Genomic DNA, 14960 nt, shown 5'->3' on the forward strand with positions numbered 1-14960 from the left:
GGCAGACTATACTAATTGCAACATTCCTTCTCATTAAGTCTAATTGTGGTCTTAAGAGTTCTCTTTTAAGAAGCTTTTCTGTTTCTTTTCTTTTTTTCTTTATTTTTGGTGGTTCAAGAAATACAATCTATTTGCTAATTCAGATCTAAGTTAATTCTGTTTTGATAATGAAGAAAATTCATTTGTGTAGGATAATATAAAACTGGGACAGGTACTAAGTCATGCAGATTATGTATCTTAGAAAAATCTATCTTTATGTAAAAATCCATATATGAATGTACTTGACAGCTTTCTTCGCTATAGTAAAAATTGGAAACCGGGCACTTCTACAACAGCAGGTAAATGGGTTTGGTGTCTCACACTCAACAAATAATGGAGTTAATGCAATGGTTAATTATTTAACACTTAACAGGAACAATTTAGATATTAATAGTTGTTACTATTTGACATTAACAATTTAGATAGATTTCAATGGAATTACACTATATGCAGAAATCCAATCTTAATGGGTTATAAATAGCATGATTCTATTTAAATAATTTTTCTTTTCTTTTTTTTTTCCCTGCACCTGGCTCAAGGCTCACTTTTTGCTCTCTGTGCTCAGAGATCATTCCTGGAGCTGCTTAGAAGACCATACTCAGTGAAAAAAAGGGAACACCTTACCTAGTGTTCTTACTATCTCTCTGGCTCAATAACACATTTGAAGAGACATGATGGTGAATGGATAGTGTTCACCAGAGATTATGTTTGGAGGTAGGCTATTACTGTTAATGTAAACCTAAGGGAGCATCTTGGTGGTAGAAGATAATAGTGATAGAAAACTTATATATCCTGAATGTGGCAATAATTTTATCATCAAAGAAACACAGACATGTTCATGAAATTAGTACAGTGATTAGGGCATGTCTTGAATGCACCTGACATGGATTGAATATCTGGCACCACGTATGTTCTCTGGCCCCACCAGGAGTGATCTCTGAGCACAATCTGGAGTAAGTTCTGAGTGCTGCTGGCAATTGGAGTGTACTTAAGGATACTATTATACTAAACTTTTTTATTTTTTATTAATATCTTTATTTAAACACCTTGATTACAAATATGATTGTAGTTGAGTTTCTGTCATGTAAAGAACACCCTCCCCCCTCGGCCCGGAGAGATAGCATGGAGGTAAGGCATTTGTTTTGCATGCAGAAGGATGGTGGTTTGAATCCTGGCATCCCATATGGTCCCCCCGAGCCTGCCAGGAGTGATTTTTGAGTGAAGAGTCAGGAGTAACCCCTGAGCACTGCCGGGTGTGACCCAAAACCCAACCTCCCCCCTCGAAATAAGAACACCCCCCCTTCTGCAATGCAACATTCCCATCACCAATGTCCCAAATCTCCCTCCTCCCCACCCCACCCCCGCCTATACTCGAGACAGGCTTTCTACTTCCCTCATTCATTCACATTGTTATGATAGTTCTCATGTAGTTATTTTCTAACTGCACTCATCACTCTTTTGGTGAGCTTCATGTCATGAGCTGGACCTTCCAGCCCTCCTCTCTTTTGTCTCTGAGAATTATTGCAAAAATGTCTTTTATTTTTTCTTAAAACCCATAGATGAGTGAGACTATTCTGCATCTACCTCTCTCCTTTTGACTTATTTCACTCAGCATAATTGATTCCATGTACATCCATGTATAGGAAAATTTTATGACTTCATAATATTCCATTGTGTAATGTACCACAATTTCTTTAGTCGTTCATCTATTGAAGGGCATCTTGATTGTTTCCAGAGAGGCTATTGTAAATAATGCTGCAATGAATATAGGTATGAGGAAGAGATTTTTGTATTGTATTTTTGTGTTCTAGGATATATCCCTAGAAGTGGTATAGCTGGATTGTATGGGAGCTCAATTTCCTTTTTTTTAATGTTGAAAATATTGTTTATGTAAATATTGCCATATATAAAATTGAGTAAGGGGTACATGGGAACACTTTGTAGCATTTCTAGAATTTGTGTTTAATATGATTTCAAGTGCATGCACCAAATTATAGATTACAGGAATATTGTTAGCAAATTTCCTAAAATTTTATTTTTTTTCACATCTAACTCAAGGCTCACTTTTCTTCGTGCTCAGAGATCAATCCTGGAGGTGCTCAGAAGACCAGATTAAGTGCTGGTACTCGCCTGCAAAAAAGGGAGCACCTTACCTAGTGTTCTTATTATTTCTCTGGCTGAACAACACATTTGAAGAGACATAATGATGATATGAGTTCATATATGATATGTTCATATATGTTCATATATGATAAGAGTTCATGATAATGAACGAATAGTGATTACCAGAGATTAGGTATGGAAGTAGACTATTACTGTTATAAATTATAGTAATTAAATTGGAAATGCAAAGACAATGGTGGAGGACATGGGTATTTTGGTGGTAATACAGTAACTATGTCAGATCTAAAAACATTACTACTATAACCATGTTGCTGAACTATGATACTTTTTTTTCTTTTTTGGGGAGGGGCACATCTGGAGATGCTCAGAGGTTACTCCTGGCTCTGTGCTCAGAAATAGCTCCTGGCAGGCTCGGGGGGACCATATGGGATGCCAGGATTCAAACCACCGTCCTTCTGCATGCAAAACAAATGCCTTACCTCCATGCTATCTCTCCGGGCCAAGGTGGGAGGGTGTTTTTTACATGACAGAAACTCAACTACAATCATATTTGTAATCATATGGGATGCTGGGATTCGAACCACCATCCTTCTGTGTCTAAGGCAAACGCCTTACCGCTGTGCTATCTTTCCGGCCCCTGCTTTCTTTCTTTATATCTTACATAAGAGTGATATCATCTGATATATGTCCTCCCTCTGGCTTATTTTGCTTAACATGTTGCCCTCTGGCTGTATCCTTGATGTAGCAAAAGGCAAGATTTCATCTTTTTCTTTTACTGTTTGTTCTGTTTCTTTTTTGTTTGTCCAATATTCCATTTTATATTTATGTATATATACACACATATGTGTATATGTATTACATATATACACCACAATTTCTTTATCCATACATCTGTTGTTGGACAATTGGGCTCTTGCCATTTCTTGGATATTGTGCTTAGTGTTGCCAGCAAGATAGGTGTGCATAAATATTTCTGAGTTAATGTTACTGTGTGCGATTGGGACAGATTCCAAGTAGTAGTATGCTATATCATATGGTGATTCTATTTTTAACTTTTTAAAATAACTTTATTCTATTGTCCAGAGGCTGATCCAGGTGACATTACCATCAAGACTGAATGAGCGCTCTCTGTACACTGCTCCCCTAGCGGCACTGATTGCTTCTGGTTTTTTCCCCTTTCTATAGACAGTTATCACTGGTAGGGTATGTGATTTCTTATTGTCATTTGATTTTAATTTTCCTGATAATAAATAATTATGAACACTTTATCAAATGCCTTCTGCCACCCATATGTCTTCTTCCAGAAGTGTCTATTAATTCCTTCTTCCTACTTTTGTATGGGCTTATTTGTTTATTTGTTGTTAATCCTTGTGAGTGATTTATGTATATTGGATGTTAGTCTTCATCTGGTGTATAGTATACAAATACATTTTTTATTGAATAGGTGTAATATTTTAACCCAATTTCCTCTTGGTGCAGAAGTAGCTATTGATATTGTTCAGTATTCATTTATGATAAAAATTCTGAACAAAATAGGTATAGAAGATATTAATAGGACCCGGAGAAATAGCACAGCGGTGTTTGCCTTGCAAGCAGCCGATCCAGGACCTAAGGTGGTTGGTTTGAATCCCAGTGTCTCATATGGTCCCCCGTGCCGTGCCTGCCAGGAGTTATTTCTGAGCAGACAGCCAGGAGTAACCACTGAGCACTGCCAGGTGTGGCCCAAAAACCAAAAAAAAAAAAAAAAAAGAAGATATTAATAGTCACATACAGCAAAAATTATTGTTAACATCCCATTCAGTGGTGGAAAATAAAAAAACCTTTCACCTCTCAGGCCAGCCACAAAATAAGGTTTCTTTCCACAGTTATTCAACATGGTTTTAATAGTCCTCACCAGAGTAACCATGGAAAAAAAATTAATACATCCAAATTGGAAAAAAAGTTAAACTATTATCATTTGCAGGTGACATGACAATAGACAGTAAAGACTCTGAATACTCCACAAAAAATTCTGAGAAACAATAAATCAATACAACAAAATAGAAGGATACAAAATGAATACTATATAAAAGTCTGTTGTATTTCTATATATAAATAACTAATTAGAAGGGAAAGAAATAAAAAAATGCCATTTAAAATAGAATCCTATGCTGGAGAGATAATACAGGAGATAAGGTACTTAACATGCATAGATGTGACCCCAGTTTAAATTCACTGTACCCTTGATTACGGCCAAGGAGTCTGAACACAGAATGAGAAATAGCTCCTGAGTTCTGCATGTTATGGCCCCGAAGCCGCAAACAAAACAGAACAGAATAAAATAGTACCCTAACAGTGTCAGACAGGTATTATAGGGGTTAAGAAACATGCCTTGCATGTGGCCATCTAGCTTTGATCCCTGGTACCACATGTTCCCCTTGCTTCACCATGTGTAGCTCTGGAGATTCCAAGCACTGCCAGTATTAGTCCTGGAGTTTGACACTTGAGCACTGCAGGGCCTAATCAATATTATGTTTCTAGAGAATTTCCTGAGGGGTCCCCTACAAAACTAAAGAATACAAAGTAGGGGCCAGAAAGGTAGAGCAAGCGGTAGGGCATTTGCTTTGCATGTGCTAACCTAAGACGGACTGGGGTTTGATCTCTAGGCATCCTATATGGTCCCTCAAGTCAGGAGCAATTTCTCAGTGCATAGCTAGGAGTAACCTCTGAGCGTACTAGGTGTGGCTCAAAATGAAAAAAAAAATAGTGTCCTATAACCTCAAGTACCTATGAAAATTAATAAAAGATGTGAGAGCCTTAACCATATGAGTATATGTATAGGTATATAAGTATAAGTCACTATTAAAAGAAATAAAGACCCAGAGAGAGAAGGTTTAGGAATTAAAGTACTTTTCTAATAGAGAGCTGATACCAATTCAAGCGCCAACAGTGTATATAGTTCCCTGAGTATCTCCAGAAGTGACTCCTGAGCACTGAGCCAGGAGTAGCATATGAGCACCACTAGGTGTGCCTCCAGATCCTTCAAATAAAAATAAAGTAGCTATAAGGAAATAGAAAGATATTCCTTGCTCATGATTGGAAGAATTAATATCAGAATCATAATACTACCCCAAGAATTATACCCAAAGGTTATATTCAATGCCATCCTTATTAAATTGTAATGACTTTAAGGATTAACATAAATGCTGTTAAGGTTTATATAGAATCATAATACTCTCAAATAACTAAAGCAATTCTGAGTAAAACAAGATGTAGGCATTGTATTGCCTGAACTTCCAGTTTGTTATGAAGTTATAGTAACCAAGCTGTGTGGTGCTGGTATAATGCCAGACACTAAGACCAATGGAATAGAATTGAGAGCTGAGATATAAATGGTCAGATTTATATTATTATATTATATTAATATTTATAAATGGTCATCAACAAGAAATTAGATGCATAGTATAAAACAAGGAAAACCTCTTTAACAAATGGTGATGGGAAAATTGGAGAGCCATATGCAAAATTTGCAAGTAGACCCCTATTTCATACCACATACATGAGATAATTTAAAAAACACCTTGCAATTAGAACAGAATCTTTAAAATACTTAAAGGAAAACAACTCTCTGGGATATGGTACCAGTGACAAAAAAAGCAAATACAAACCTAAAGAAATGAGGTCACATCAAATTATGATTTTTTTTCAAGTTCCATTATGAAAGCAGTCTGATCCAAGTCAAGTTACCTCATGCATGAATACCATATGAGAAAGGATCTACTGGGAAAATCTATAGGCATAAGTAAGATGCATTCCCAGGCATTCCTCAGACTCTAGGAGGACACCCAAAAGGGAAGTGAAACAATTATGACATCCAAAGTAGAATGCTTTTTAATAGATTTATATCCACCAAATCATTAAAGATAAATTCTGCATGTGTCCTTATGATGATTTCATGATTTTTTCTGAATTTTCCTTGTTAGATTTTTCCATGCATATTCCTACATAACCTGAATTTAGGTGTTTTTTCCCTTAAATTTTTATACTTCAAAATCTTTTCTATCATCTTAGCCAGTTAATGCAAAATTAAGCTAAAGGGAAACAAGAAATGTTTAATACATGTTTATTTAAAAAGTTGGCATCTATGAACATATTTTTTTTCTTGATCTAAGATCTCATTAGCCTGTGACATTTCTGAGATATCTAAAATGGTTGAAAGCGCTGAAAACAGAAATATTGGAAGACCATAGAAGATTGCATTTTGAAGCTCTCCAAAATGTGAAGTGGGAAGTACATGAAACGACTCTATTTGTCAGCGTGAAGGTCATGGGAAATACATCTGTTCACATTTGTAGAGTGTACTGTCATAGTCAACACCACTGCGTGAAGCAATGGAGCAAAAAGTACAACAGAAATCTGCAGTTACCTCATCTGCAAAGCATGTATATCACAAATTGTTTGAGAGTAATCATTGTAATTTTCTGGGTCCCACCAAAATGTTATGATTAAAATCTACAACAAAGGCTGTGCCCAGAAGGCCCCACTTTTGTTCTGAGCAGGGTTTATATTTGAAGAAAATAGAATGTGACCGTAATAAGAAACCTGAGCTGGCTCTGTCTCTTAAACTCATTAGGCTGCTGTAATGCACAAAGAGGTGGTTATGGTGAAGCAGGAGGAAGGTGGGAGGAAACCAGGCTCAGAAGTCCCATACAACACCTTGGGGTTTGACAAGAGAAAAGGGGATGCCAGGTGCAGAGGAGATAGATGAAGTCCCCCTCAGATAACTCCTATGGAGTTGCCATCCTAGCCTCAGGGCATTGCTCTCAGGAGGACGCACTCTATCATAGTCAAGAATCCCAGTGATGCATTGTTCATGAGAAAAATCAGACAAGGCAATTACAGGAAAGAGCAGGAAGCCACCTCCAACTTCCAATCAGATTTTCAATATTTAACCATCACTTCCTAAGTACAATTGGACTTGGTGAATTATGCAGGATCCACAAGGCTGTCCAAGGAGATTTGCTCCTGATAATGGATTTTTGCATCTCAAATGAATAGGGCTGCTTGTGTTTATATGCATCTCTCTTTCCTGTGGTTACTTCTATCTAATTTCCTTTTTTTTTTTTTTTTTTTTTTTTTTTTACTTCTGACTTGGTTTTAGTATTATAAGAAATGTGGGAAATATAAAGTATCCCCTTTTATCAGCATGAGCCATAAAAGTGCAGATGGGTTGATACTATAATTATGAAATTTGCTTGTTTGTGAGATTTTGTTCTTTGCCAGGCTGGTCTTCAAATTCTACTAGAAGAATAAAAAGTATAAAAGTGAATAAAAATTTCGGAGCCGGAGAGATAGCATGGAGGTAAGGCAAACGCCTTTCATGCAGAAGGTCGGTGGTTCGAATCCCGGCATCCCATATGGTCCCCTGTGCCTGCCAAGGGCAATTTCTGAGCATAGAGCCAGGAGTAACCCCTGAGTGCTGCCAGGTGTGACCCCCCAAAAAAAAGTGAATGAAAAATTCTACTGACCTTCTAGGAGCTGAAGGTGGCAAAATGGAAATGGGCATAGCAATGAGAGAGCAAATAAAAAGTGGCAAAACTGATCTCTATACAGAGCAGAATGGTGCTTAATGGTAGAAGGACTTAGGGGGATAGAAGACAATCTGCTACAAAAGACCACACACTGTTAGAAGAGGAGTAAATAAGTTCTGAAATTTTAATGCACAGTATAGTGATTAGGGCCAATAATATGAATCCATATACTTAAAATTTGTTCACAAATTAGACCTCGAATGTTCTCACTCCAGAGGTGAGGGCAGAAGGAGAAGTTACTAAGGTGTTAGTTGATGCTTTTTTCATCATATTACAATGCATAAGTATATTAAATCCACATATTGGACTTCTTAAATTGATGCAATGTTATATGTCAACTATGGCTCAATAAAATCTTCTAGTTATATGACATTTTAAAAAAAGTACAGATCAGGGGGCTGGAACAGTGGTGCAAGTGGTAGTGCATTTACCTTGTGTGTGCTAACCTAGGACAAACCTCAGTTCTATCTCCCGGCATCCCATATGGTTTCCCAAGCCAGGAGCTATTTCTGAGTGCATAGCCAGGAGTAACCCCTGAACATCATCTGGTATGGCCCAAAAACCTTAAAAAAAAAAAACAAAAAAAACAACAAAAACGGTAGGGATCAGAATTATTTCCACAAAAGATCTGGAGATTGGTTATCTTGTCCATGGCTTTGAAACAACAGATTTGTTATTTACAGATAGCACAGCCCCTCAGACCACAAGATTAGTAAGATTGTGATCTTTTTTTCTTGAGGAGACAGATGGCTCACCTGTTAAGAGGCTTTAGCCATTTCCATTTTGCTTCTGGAAGTTGGTTAATTTTTCTGGTTATAATATTAAACATCATCAGGTTTTTCTTGGCAACAGTGTCTGCTTCATGCTTCTCCATCTTGATCCTTAGGTTCTCCCACAGCTTGCTACTACCTCTGCATTTCCCCCTCCACTCAGTGGCTCGACCAGCTTGCCTGCTTGCAGGAACCTATTTGAATATGGATCCACATATATTGGAATTCAAGCTGCTCTCAGTGGCTTAATAGCAAATAGTCTCTTTCAATGCATCTTAAATGTGACTCGAGGGAGGATGTATAATTTTTAGCATATCAAAGGCAATGGTCCCATTTTTTACATCAGGTTTGTCTTACAAAGGCTTTATAAATTTATTTTTAAATGCAGGGTATTTGAATTGTGAAATCTGTATCATAATACCCATAAGGGCTGTTTGGTCTTATTTTGGGTGGTCTGTACCCTGTTTTCTTGACTATACCTTTGGAGGGGTATAGTCAGATATACCTCATTTCGTCTCAGTAGAGCAGCCAGGGATAGCTCAGTTCTGTTACTTGAGAAAAAAAATTCTAATTTACTGGATTCAGATTTGCAAGCCTGTCTTTAGGAAAATGCTATTTCTCATGTTGCTCCAGTCTGTGTTTATGGCCTATCCTGAGTGTAGATAATATAAATTACTTATAAAGCCTATTCAGTTATTTGAACCTTGTCAAAAAATTCAATGATTGTTAAACAAGAATACAAAAAAATATTAAATTGTAAAAAAAAAAAAAAGAGAGACTTTAGCTATTTCCAAGTTCAGTCTTACTATTAGGATTTCTAGATTGCACTCATCATTATGAAGTCCTAGTGGAGACTTCTATCACTCCCTTTCCTCCCCTTCCTTCCTTCAGCCCTCCATCCATTTCCTTCCTTTCCTTTTTCCTTCCCTCAGCAGTTTTTCAGTATTGGCCATCTTCCAGATAGGTACTGTGATAGACTTGGGAAATCATAGGTTCATGGATAATTTTATGGTCTGTGTATAATGCCAATAGGCATTTGCAATCCAGTGGGAAAAAATAGAATAACAGAGGATATCAGGAAGGGTGAGAGGGAAACTGTTGACATTGTTGGTGGGAAATGCACACTGGTGAAGGTTATTATACATTGTATGACTGTAACTCAATCATGAACAACTTTATCAGTGAAAAAACTCATAAACAACCTTGTAACCATGGTATTTAAGTAAAAATATACTTTGTGATACTTCAAAATAAAATAGAGTAGCATGCTGCTGCTGCAGCTGCTACTACTACTACTTAAACCACCACCACCACCACCACCACCACCACCACCACCACCACCACCACCACCACCACCACCACCACCACCACCATCAGCAGCAGCAGCAGCAGCACCACCACCACCACCACCATCGCTGCTGCTGCAGCTGCTGTGAGGGAAACTAAAAGTAAAAACTGGGGAGTAAAATCCAGCTGACAAGGATGTACAGACATAGAGGTGCCCCCAATAACAAGAGCACATATAGCAGCTGCAGCTATATAGATTAAGTGTAGAACACTATTCCTCAAAGCCAACAACATTAGCTTGGACTGTAACTTAGTTTGTGTAAGAGTTTTGTGTAAGTATGCATCAATTTTAACTGCAACATCATTTGTGTAAAAATGTTTGCTAGCTTGATTATTAGAATGTATAAAAATGGTGTGGATCCTCTATTCTGCCAAGAGTTGCCAAGGCTACCTGAACTCTTGGCTATATGACAAAATATAGCAATGAGAACATGTAGGAAGCATGATTGTGGAAGATCATCATGGAAGGCCTCTTAGAAGTTTCTACTAATCTGAGAACTGAAGAATGTTGAATAACAAAACGAATAAAACCTGAAAACTATTCCAAATATGGGTCTGTAATCTGGCAATTTCCACTTTTGTCTTGGATAAAATGTTTAATTTAGCATCAACTACTTTATTTATTCAAAATAAGACTAATATTTTTTCCATTTCAGAGTTAGAAATGAGATAGCATATTTTAAAGTTCTAGAACAGGGGTTGGCAATAGGAAAATATCTTGTAAATATTTATTTATTTCCTTTTTTGAGGATCAATCCTGGGTCAATGGTGTGCAAGGCAAACACAATACTTACTGTTTTATCTCTCCAATTCCCTATTTATTTTCTATACCATGCCAAGTAACAATATCCTGTATATTATTTGTATCAGGAGTCATATGATCTTCACTGACCCCAATGGCCATGGGATAATTCACATAGTTTAAACTATTTACTCTAATTTATATACCACTAATCCTAATATTTCCTTAGTTATTTGGATATTTCATTTATCTGTTTCTTAACAACCCATTCAGTTATTGCTGGATATATTTTAAGATAAACATTCATGGAGAGAAAAAGATGTTTGGCTATTTCTCAGAAATAACATGGCCTGAAAGGAGCACTTATCAAAACAACTCAAAAAATAAATCTGACTATTTACTGGGGTAAAAAGAAGACATGAATCTCAAACATACTCAACTGGTTAATTGTTTCTAAAGTTCACGATCATTTGAACATTTAAAGTTATCTAGAATAACTTCTGGATTTAAAAAATAACCTTTTCACATCAATCATATAAAGAGTAGATAACACTGAAAATCTGGGGCAGTTTACCACTAATTCCTTAGGATGAATTATTTCAGGATGGAGTGACAATGCAATGGGTAAGACAGTTGCTAAACCAGGTTCAGTTCGTAGGATCCCATATTGTCCTTAGAGTACTGCTAGGAGTGATACCTGAGGGTAGAGCTAGAATTAACCCCTGACCATCGCTGGGTGTGCCTCCCCCTGCAAAAATAAAACTAAAAAGTAAAAGATCAACAACTACAAATATGATTCATAATTTTTCTTATGAAACCTCTCTTTTTCCATGTCCCTATTTCAGTAATTATATCACTATCCTTTTATTTGATCAAAATAAAAATACTGAGTGAACTCTCCTCTGTGTCAAAACAGATGTGAAAGAAGAGGCAAACTCCCTAGAACTCCTACCTCTGATTTAAGATTAATCTTTATAATCCCTTTTAAGTGTTCCTCCAGTGATTATGTTCTATTAATAATATAAGGGTCTTTTCAGAGTAAGGTCACAAATCAGCTGATTTTGAACTCATCAAAATGTGGAAAATGAGAAAAGTTTAATCCTTATAAGAAGTCTTTAGCCTTTCTCTATCTCTGAATTTGAAAGATTCTGTTCTGTCCTGGAAAAAGTAAGCTACAATGTTTTGAAAGGAGGGAGCAGATGGCAAGGACCTGGGAGTAAATTAGAGTATTTAAGTAAGAAGGGTTTCCAACTGTCAGCTATCAAGAAGATGAGGGACACATTCACATTATTTATAGTGAAATTAATTCTGTAGTAATCTAAGTGACCTTGGAATTAGAATCTTAGCCTCTAGATCAGACTATATCCCCACTAGTACCTTGGCTATTGTCTTGAGAGACCACAAGTAAAGACCCTAACTCAGCTGTGAAAATACTCATGAACCACAGAAACTGATAACATGTCTGATAAAAGGCTGCTTTAAATAACTAATATATTAATTTGATATGCAGTTTAGAAAACTTGTAATTGAATTACCTTAATTTTACCTTTTAAATATCTTTATTTGCCCCCATTTTATTGTTATTGAGTTTATTCAGGTCCTTTGTTACCTGAACTCTTCTTTCCTTTTCGGTGTGTGAGGTCACACTCAAGGGTGCTCAGGGGTTTTCTCCTAGCTCTGTGCTTAAGCATCATTCCTAGCATGCATGTCTCAAGAAACCATATACATAATGCCAGGGATTAAATATGGGAACCCAGGTAGGCAAATGTCTTACTTTATTTACTATCCTTCCAGTCCAGAACAAATAACTTTCTAATTAACCTTTCCACTTGAAGTTTCTCACCTCTCCAAAAATTATTATCATCCAAAAAATAGATCATATATATTTCCCTCTAAAGGCATTCACTATTCTCAACTATCTCCACAACCAGGATATAGGTATGAACCTTACTTGTCTAGGCTATTGGTTTTGTATTTAGAGAGCTATGGATTTGAATTAAAATTCTAACATACAGGGCCCGGAGAGATAGCACAGCGGTGTTTGCCTTGCAAGCAGCTGATCCAGGACCAAAGGTGGTTGGTTCGAATCCTGATGTCCCATATGGTCCCCCGTGCCTGCCAGGAGCTATTTCTGAGCAGACAGCCAGGAGTAACCCCTGAGCACTACCGGGTGTGGCCCAAAAACCAAAAAAAAAAAAAAAAAATCTAACATACAGAATTCACTTAACTGTGTGAAAGAGGATATGTGAGGATTCCAGCTACACAGTGAAAATTTTTGTGCTCAATACATCATAAATATTATTGTGATTATCATATATTAAAGTTCATTATCCTGGCATAAAACCATCAACATATTTGCTTTTCCAGTCACTTCCTCTCCTATGCCTGTCTGTAAGTTATCCTGACCAGCCATACCATTTTATCAATGAAGATGAAAAACCAGTTTACACATCAGATAGTCCATTACTTCTCACCAGTCATTTGAAGTTCAACATATATTAGAATTCTTCCTTAATGGGAGCTAACTTTAGGATTATTTCCCTTTTCAAAATAACTCGTGTTTTTTGTTTTCTATTTTTTGTGTATCTGACACCGTTTCCTTATTCCTGTTTGGCATTTCAACATTTATTTTGAACTTCAACCTATGCACTTGATTGTGCTCCTTACTCTATAGAAAGAAGGGGTCATTTTTGATTTCCAGTTCCCTTGGCAGATGATAAGTGGTCACATCCTTTCTGGGTAATTAAGAATTAGTTTAATTGACCTACTTGTCAGTCGTCAGGAAGATAATGCAAATTTTTGTAATAGATGATATCCACTAATGGTTGATTGTCTTTAGCAGTATATTACTTGACTTAAATAATTGAACATTCTACATAAGAGTGATGTATGCATCAAACTACCATTAGCAGTATTATAATTTATGTTACAACAACAAAAATGAATAAAACAATTTAAATGCATAAACTGGGGCTGGAGCGATAGTGCAGTGGTAGGCCATTTGCCTTGCACGTGGCTGATCCAGGACGGACCTCAGATCCCAGCGTCCCATATGGGGCCCTAAGCCAGAAGTTATTTCTGAGTGCATAGCCAGGAGTAACCCCTGAGTGTCACCTGGTGTGGCCCAAAAAAACAAAAAAAAATGTAAATGCATAAGCTATGGTTAGTGTATAAAGCCAAATAAAATATTTAAAGCTTTTGTGGGTCAATTTATTTCATGTGATTATTTCTATCTCCTTATCAAAGGTTCTTATCAAAAATAATTTCAGTTCCTCATTATTACATTAAAAAATTTGGGGAGGAATTCTGGGCAATACTTGTTGTTGCTTAGGACTTACTCTTGGTTTTATATTCAGGGATTACTCTTAGTGGGGACTCATTGGATCAAATGAGGTGTCAGGGATTGAGCCGAGGTTGGTTGTTCAAAGCAAGCTTCATACCCACTACACTTTAATCTGGTCCCATATAGCAAGTATTTTTTTAATCAAGCAATTGCTTTTATGGTCCTAGAAAAAAAATCTCCAGACCATCTTACCAAATACCTGTATATTTGGAGAGTTGATTGCATTATAAAGTAGTAACTCTTTTCTTTTTCTTTTATTTAACCTATCTTTGTTAGTATATGCTCTCTGCAAGTCTTTCTCTTACCTTTCTAATTGTGCATTTAATTTTTCTTGCTGAGAAATTTAGAGCTCATATAGATATCTCTGTCTTCTCTTTTTCACCTGGTAACAATCTGTAATAATACTAAAGTAGGTATCTTCTAGTATTCATCATAGCAAGCACAATGGAAGTTTTTGCCTTTATAAATATTGCTTTATTAAAAATTAATGAAAGGACTTGTTATAAAACCATTTCTATAATATTCATTGAGAAAAACATAGACAGGACTCCCACAGTCTTGACTTCAGAGGAATCTTCAATAAAATAACTGATTAGCAAAGAAAACAAAAGCAGAAGTAAACAAATGGTACTACAACAGACTAAAAAGCTTCTGTGCTGTGAAATAAATGAGGTTGGAATAAATACACCCCACAGATAAGGCAGAAATATTTTACATTATACTAAACTAAAGGGATAATGTCAAGATATATGTAACTTTCAAAGTTCAATAACAATAACAAAAAGCAAGCAGCTCTATCTAAAAAAGCCAAAGGATATGAACAGATAGTTGTTCAAGGAAGACATAGAAAAATGTTTGTCATCATTTATTATCAGGGAAATGCAAATCAAAATGACAAATCATTGTTTGTAGTCTATATTAAAAAGCCTGGAAAGTGTCAAAGATGTTGTGGTAAAAATAAAAGGAACTTATTCATGCATGACTGGTGGGACTGTTGCCTAGTTCAGCCTCTTTAGAAAATGGTT

General features: G+C 36.4%; 1 pseudogene; it reads left to right on the forward strand.

The window, feature by feature from the left end:
* The first annotated feature begins 275 nt into the window (after positions 1-275).
* LOC126018584 (transmembrane protein 126A-like) lies at positions 276-9226 on the forward strand (annotated as a pseudogene).
* Positions 9227-14960: the final 5734 nt, after the last annotated feature.

This window comes from Suncus etruscus, chromosome 9, assembly GCF_024139225.1.
Source record: "Suncus etruscus isolate mSunEtr1 chromosome 9, mSunEtr1.pri.cur, whole genome shotgun sequence".
NCBI classification, from domain to species: domain Eukaryota; kingdom Metazoa; phylum Chordata; class Mammalia; order Eulipotyphla; family Soricidae; genus Suncus; species Suncus etruscus.